This window comes from Astyanax mexicanus, chromosome 2 (genome assembly GCF_023375975.1).
Source record: "Astyanax mexicanus isolate ESR-SI-001 chromosome 2, AstMex3_surface, whole genome shotgun sequence".
In the NCBI taxonomy this organism is placed as follows: domain Eukaryota; kingdom Metazoa; phylum Chordata; class Actinopteri; order Characiformes; family Acestrorhamphidae; genus Astyanax; species Astyanax mexicanus.
In genome coordinates this window covers 16,644,135-16,652,268 of record NC_064409.1, presented here as the reverse complement: position 1 = coordinate 16,652,268, position 8,134 = coordinate 16,644,135, and positions in this window count along the sequence as shown.

Sequence of the window (8,134 nt, the reverse complement as noted above, 5' to 3'; positions counted from 1 at the left end):
GTGTGTGTGTGTTTAAGTGTGTGTGTGCTGTGTGCAGTTGATGAGGAGCTGAGGGAAAAGGCAGCGTTTATGTCTAGTGTCTCTATGCTGACGCTGAGCTCTGGAGTGCTTCGGGTCTTGTTGCCAGCGGCGGAGGGAAACTGTAACCATAACAACAGGTAACCACTAACAACCGGCATTCATGGCGGTAAGCGCTCCGGCGGGCTCGTCTAATTGCAGTGGAAGAATTCAATGGCTGGAATTAGGAGCCTGGCCACCATCACATCCTCACCGGCGCAGGTCCACAACACAGGAGACAATGGCAGCTTATTTTACGCCAAAAGAGCCAGACAGCCACCTCCCAGCCAAGCCAGCGAAGGTGAAACTCAATCAGTCAGATCTGTGTTCATGTGGCCTCCAGCAATGCTGCCACAATAGAAACACCAAATCATGAACAGATTTCATTAAGTGACGCCATTGCTATTTTTCATAATTTTCAAATTCACATATAATAAACTACAGTACCAATCAAAAGTTCCTAAACTCAATGTTTTTTCTTTATTTTAAAATGTAGATTAATACTAAACTAATACTAATGCAAAATATGAAGAAAAACAGATTAATTTATTAAACCAAAAAGTGTTAAAAAAATGAATATGTTTTATATTTTAGATTCTACAAGTAGGCACCTCTTGCTTAGATGTAATTTTTGCACATCTTGACTGAATTTTCTCATCAGCTTTATGAGTTAGAGTCACCTGGAATAAAGCTTTCAGTTAACAGCTGTGCTGAACCTGTTAGGAGTTAATTACTTTAATTTCTTGCCCTCTTAATGCATTTGAGAGCATTAGTTATGGTGTGAAGAGGTAGTGTTGGCCTATATGATTAATGTTCTAATCCATATAATGACAAGAACTGCTCACCTAAGTAAAGAAAAAAAAACTATTTAAGAAATGAAGGTTAGTCAATGCAAAAGATTTCAAAAACTTTTAAGAAAGTTTCCCTAAAGTGCAGTCACAAAGGCCATCAAAAGTGCTGGATAATGAAACTGGCACTCATCAGCACTGCTTTAGAAAAGGAAAACCAAGAGTTACCTCTGTTGCAGAGGATATGTTTAATGTTGCAGTCAAGACTGCTAGAGCGAAGTCCGGGACATGTCGAGTCTGATTAAGACCAAGACTTTGTAGTAGTTGAGTCCAAGTCAAGATCGAGACCTGGAAAAACCAAGGCTGACCAGATTAAGATTTAAAAATAAAAAAAAACTGTTTGGGAGTGGTCTGAATACATTAATGTATCTTGCTTAATCTGTGTCTTTTCTAAAACGTAATAATCTTGAGATGCAACATAATAATAATAATAATAATAATAATAATAATAATAATGATAATAATAATAATAATAATAATAATAATAATAATAATAATAATGGCAGATAAAACTGACAAATTGACGAACTCATGTCATACAATTATGCAGCAATAATAACGATGATAATACAAAAATTGCATAAGTGTATTACGAATTAGACAGACTAACCACAGCAGGCTATCATAATATAACAATATACATACTATAAGATTACAATATTGTTAACTTAGTTCTCTCCCCGGTAAAGTTGGTACTCTCCCCAGTAACAATAGCGTGTTAATTTTAGCCAGCTCGTGGCTAAGTTTAGCTAGCTTGCTGCTTAGTTTACTTTTCTTCCCGGTAACATTAATGTCATCGCTAAGGTTAGCTAGCTTATCACTAAGGTTAGCTAGCTCATCGCTAAGGTTAGCTAGCTTATCGCTAAGGTTAGCTAGCTCGTTAACAAGGTTAGTTAGCTCGTTGATAACATTAGCTAGCTTTAGTTCTCTCCCCAGTGACATTAGTGTGTTAGCTTTCTCGTCGCTAGCTTTAGTTCTCTTCCTGGTAAAATTAGTGATGCCATAACCAACCCAGCTTATTATACCAGAGTGTTTCATTCTCAGGCAAAATAACAGGGAGGTAATAGACTTGTAAAACCATATCTGAGCATTTTTTTATCCCAACTAAAGTCACATTATAACTTTTTACTCATTCACAACATTTCACTCATTTACAACCAACCTCAAAACACTCAATAAATGCATAAAAACAGTGATATGTGTGATACTAATGCCATGATAGTATTAGATTTTGTGAATCTTTAAATATTAATAATAATGTTGTATATTTTAATGAACAAAAAACAGTTCAAATGTCGTCTTGTAAGGAATCTTTACTACTGCAGGAGGATGTAAGAACTGACAGAGTGAATGTAGGTCAATGGAAAAGACTTGGTGTCATGCCTGCTCGCCCATTCACAGGATGGCAGCATGTCATTCTAAGAATCTTTATGATGAGGTCACATGCCATGCAAGGGAGTGCTTAAAATAGTGTGGGCTTTATTATGCTGTTTTTAATCCTATCCATGCTCCTGCAGCCAGAATGCACAGCGGATGGGAGCTGTGTGGGTTGATGAAAGGATTAGACCTGTCAAATGTTTCTAAAAAAATGTTTTTTTTTTCCTATGTCTGAAGATATTTAAACATGATCTATGGTGATGCTGGCTTTAAGAAGTGCACATTAAATAACCTGTTAGTAGTGTTTGTAGTGTGTGGGAATGGCCTGCACTCGTGTATATATATTTTTTTTCATTGTGCATTCTGTTTATAAAACCTGTTATAAAAGTTTGTAGGTACATGAATGGTTTCTATTTTACTTATTCAGGAACTGGGGTCATTATATGAAATGAATGGCATTTTTTCACTTTTTTGCAAAAATTGCCTTAACCCATATGGAGTTTACCAGAGCTGCACAAGTTGCTACTGGAATCCTCTTCCACTCCTCTGTAATTACGTCACAAAGCTGGTGGAGGTTAGACACATTGCACTCCCCCACCTTTTGAGGATGCCCCACAGATGCTCAATTAAGTTTAGATCTGGAGACATACTTTACCACTCCATCATAATAAATATGGGAGGGAGGGGTTCATCACAGTAAATCTATACTGCTGTACAGGCTTTACACTGCCTACTATAAGCTATAGTATATATCCAAGTTTCATTCCTATAGTGTTGTCCCTATAAAATATTTGCAGAAATATTTTGACCCAAAATACAGAACAACTTCCAGATATATCAAAATGATTGGAGTTTCCAGCTATAAGAAGAAATGTATCGCAACAACACCCCAATTATTGACAATTTGGTTTATGCAAAACCATGTGGACACTTTTCTTAAATTTGACTTCCCATTACTCCACATTGCTACAGTTATATCATTTGGAACATATAGCTTGAATATACGAGAATGAGATATTTACAAATTTAGTGGTGTCATTTGATAATGCTTTGAGTTTCTCAGTTTATAGGAACCTTAATTTTAGTCTATATACAACCAAATAGGATTTTTATTAAATTGGCTTGAAAAAGCCAACTTACTGTTCTTCGTTATCTTCTTTTTCTTCTTATTATTCTATAAACACAACCCCTCCCACAGTTTTTGACGTGGAAACACAGATTTTTGCAGGATCATAGGAACTATACTGAATTATGTTACTTGTGCGTTTTGGAGCGATACGTAGTATTTCATTTTGCCATTCCATTACTGCACGATTAACACTGTGGAAAGTGTTTTTCAAGACATTGGTGGTTTCATTTGATCACACTTTCATTTTTTTCTTTAATAAGGCGTCAATTTGTCATCTATACATCAGGTAATGTTAAAAATATAGCGATTTAACCTGTAAACAGCTGTATTTAATTTTTAGTAAGAGAAAGATCTGCATTTCCAGAACGTTACACTGTTCTACAGATAGGTAGTTGTTTTTCTGATGTATATCTGTTGATAAGATCTGGTTAAATTACATTTATTAAGCTGTGAAATGTCTCCTGCAGCTCAGCTGTGTATGAAGCTACACTTGGTTTGAATGTGGATGTGATTTCTACCAGAATCACTTCACAGTCTTTTTACATAGACAATTCTAGCTTGACATTGCTGGTTACAATCAATACCCAATACTGCACTGTCCACTGCTGTGTGCTGTCCCATGACTTTTGCCATGTCAGTGTATGTCACCAATCAGTTCATCCTGCAGTCAGGTGAGCTTGTTTGCTTTATCATTTGTTGTGACAGGTCTATCAAGATGCTGTAAGTCCTGAGCTGATGGGTCACTGACCCGGTTTAAAACCCCTCAGGTAGGTTATATCTCTCTAGTGCGCTGCCTGATCTAATCACTTTATAAAGCTCTGTGAGAAAACCTGGAGCTGACGTGCTCAACAGCTGTATTCAGGACTGACAGCCGTACTCATAAATCTATCACTGCAGTGAGGAGTGGGAGGGGCTTCTGACTGGAGGACTGTAGACCTTACTGTCCAGTCTGAGCAGAGAGAAAGACAGAGAAAGAGAGAGAGAGAGAGAGAGAGAGAGAGAGAGGGATAGAGGGCCGAGCCGTGAAGCACCTAAAGGAAGATGAGGCCCCGATGACTAACACTGACCATCACGCTCCCTGGACATGAACAGGCCTTACAGCATGGAAAGAGACAGAGAGAGAGAGAGAAAGAGAGAGAGAAATAAAGTGGAGGCAAAGAAAGATAGAGGGAAAGGCAAAATACATAAGGAGAAAGGCGAGAGGCGGAGATAGAGGAGACAGAAAGAGAAACAGGGGAGGCAGAGAAAGAAAGGAAAGAGATAAGCGATGAGATGGAGATAGAGAGAGGAGAGAGATAGGATGAGAGAGATAAAGAGAGAAAGGAGAGAGCTATGGGGAGACAGAAATGGAGATAGAGATGAAGAGAAAGACAGGGAGAAAGATAGAGCAGGAGAGAAAGAGGAGAGAGATAGGGAAAGAGAGAGATGGAGACAGAGTTAGAGATGGAGAGAAAGACAAGGAGAGAGAGATGAAGATAGAGAGAGGATACAGACAAAGTGGCATAGAGAGAGACAGGGAGAGAGAGACAGGGAAGGCAGAAAAAGAAAGAGAGGAAAAATAGGGAGAGAGAGGGAGACAGAGATAGAGAGAAAGATAGGGAGAGAGAGATAGAACAGGAGAGATGAGAAAGATGAGAAATAGAGATTGAGACAGACACTGAGATGGAGAGAAAGACAGGAAGAGAGAGAGTGGTGAGAAAGATGGAGATAGAGAGAGAATATAGGAAAATAGGCATTTAGAAATACAGGGACAGAGAAACAAGGGAGGCAGAAAAAGAAAGAGAGTAGAGAGATATGGACAGAGAGAGAGCTGGAGACAGAAATACAGGGAAAAAGAGACAGAGCAGGAGAGAAAGAGATGGAGAGGATACAGGGAAAGAGGCATAGAAAGAGACAGGGAGCAAGAGACAAGGGCCAGAGAGAGAGAGATGGAGACAGAGCTAGAAATGGAGAGAAAGACAAGGAGAGAGAGAAAGATGGAGATAAAAATAAGAAAAAGGCGTAGAGAGAGACAGGGAGAAAGATGGGACAGAAAGAGATGGAGAGAAAGACAGTGAGAGAGAGAGCAGGAGGAAGAGAGAGATGGCATGCAAGTGCTGGTGTGAGTGTAAGGAGTCCTGACAGCCGTTGCCTGCGTGGGTAATAAGGGCGTATGGAGAGGGCACGTGCAGCAGGCAGGGGGAAGCCAGGACACACACTTGCCACACACATTAGCAGGACCATGTACCAGTAACAGCACAGACAGAGTGACAGACAGACAAACACTTCCCACTTATTTCACAGCTCTCCTGTCTGGGAAACTCGCTTCATAACACATCTAATGACACTGTAAGCAGTGTAGAACCTCACTTATGCAGAATAAAGGAGTTGATTTTGGGCTGAATTGGGGAGGAGCTTATTATTGCTGGTTTGTTTTCACACACAAGATCTCCATCTAAACTTTAAATTTATTGCACTATTTCCCAGCTAACAGAGAACATTATAAGAACGGTTTGCCACGTTTTGAAAAGGTTGCAAGGTTTTGGAAGGTTAGCCTGTAATGTTGTATGTTAAATGTTTTTTCTAGGAACATTCTAACAATATGTGACATAATAAGGGTTTGGATCAAGAGATGTAAAGTAGAGATGTAGGGAAAAATACCTACCTTCTGCCACAGTGTTCCGAGATCCAGAAATTTTTACAGTTTGTCCAAACACCCTTTAGTCTGGGTGACTATGCAGAGTCTAACAGCCGCCTCCAAGAGCAATGGCGGCTCTCGGAGCTGAAGATAGCATAATGGTATGTAAACAGAGGTTTTTCATAAGCTGCTTGCGCACTTTTTAAGTTAGTAATGCCTTGTTTTAAATGTCAGGGCTCTTCGGATTCTAGCAAGGTGAGGTGTGGAGCTTCTTTAAGCCTGGATAACGGTGGAAAAAATGATTAATCGGGGCAAATTATGCCTCATGTCACACAGTCTGAAGGGTGTTTGGACAAACTATTAAAATTTGGATCTTGGAACGCTGTGGGAGAACGAAGGTGTGCTATTCCTCAAAGGTACGTACTTTTTATCATGTTTTACTACACAAAAAAGTCAATGTAACATCGGAGTTCTTCTTTAATATGATGCAGATTAGAAAAAAATATATAAAGACCAATCTATGAGAAGTATTCCTCTACTGTTTAGGCATTCAGATGATTTTTTTGACCTTACGAAGCATCAGTGATATCAGTGACTCTTGCACAGGGTTGTCACAAGTTATGCTGGACTACAAAATCCACACTGTAGGAAAAGGCATGTGGTGTTAGACAGCTGCTGCTGCTTCTGTGAGTTTAGCCATCCGATTAGCCGTCCCCACAATGGGTTAAGTCCTAATGCACAGTGCACAGGGCAATAGGCCAGAGGTTAATGGCATCCGCTCTTGCAACCACAAGCAGGCAGAAAAAGCCATCAAAGAGAGATAGACATATTCCAGTGCAGTGGAAGTGCTCTCAATCCGGGCACCGATTCACATCCTTCCCCCTCGAGCATCCTCCAGACTCCCTGTGCATGCAGGCTGCGGCTCATCTACTCACTGACCTGTTCAGAAAAGACGCCCAACAAACAAAGAACGGCCTTTCAATTTCCAAAACCTTTTTTAAACATAGTCAGACCTTCGGGGCATGCTATAAATGTCAGTGAACGTCCACAATCTGTTGTTTTAAGTCAAAAGCATTAGTGGCCTATTTTTGCTGCATTCCATTTGAACTCAGATATCCGAATTTCCTAGTTCCAAGAAGAAAATTATCATTGGAAAACCATAAAATTAGTATTTTCTACTGGAAAAGTTGGTTCAGAATTCAGAATTCAAGATGGCTGCCCTGCTGCACATCAACAGCTGTAAGAGCAGTAGAGTTACACAGTTTATTTGCATGTCTATCTATGTTTGTCTCATTTAATCAGATCTAAACACAGTACTGTCCTTCATCTATCTGAGGATAGATATGTTTTCTAAGGTTGTGACTGAAATGGCTCCCTATTTACTATTTAAGGCAGTTTTGAATATGTCATCCATTTTTCCCTGAATCGTAAAAAGTGGAATTGGAACGTGATTTTATAGGCTCTATAAAATCCTATAATGCACCATGATTTAAAGTAAACATGGCTGCTTACTACACAAGCTAAATGTTCTCCAAAATGCATCGCAAGTTTCGTTACTATACAACAGTCCAGCCAGGGTTGCCAGATTTTTAATCTCCTATTTTTTCCAGAGCTGAATGTGTTTAGTGTATTGTATAACAGGACACAAGAACAAAAGCAATCAGATTTTTTTTTTACAGTACATAAAATATATAAACCTACAAGCTATGAAAGTAGTCATACATAACTAAAACAAAAACTGCTTATTTAAATTTTCATCAGCAGGACTTGATCTCCTCTCTGCAAGGTTAGCACTACATACCTTCAACACTGATGAGTTAAAGTTCCATAGTCCTAACACTTGGTAGTTTTGGTCACCCTGTCAAAAGCTCAGCGTTCCCTCCAGTCAATTTCAGACACAACTTGATATTTGGCATAAAACCACCCAATCTGGCAACATTGAGAATTGGTGTGCGCTGTTAATTTTAAAGGTTTCTCCATGTAGTTCATTAATGTGAGAATTATGTTTCAAATCAGCGTAAATGCAACGGCCAGAGAGATTACTCTATGATCACCTCAGAGCTTCACTAACTTTAATTCAGAGCACAGCTTGTGCGTTTATGAGTT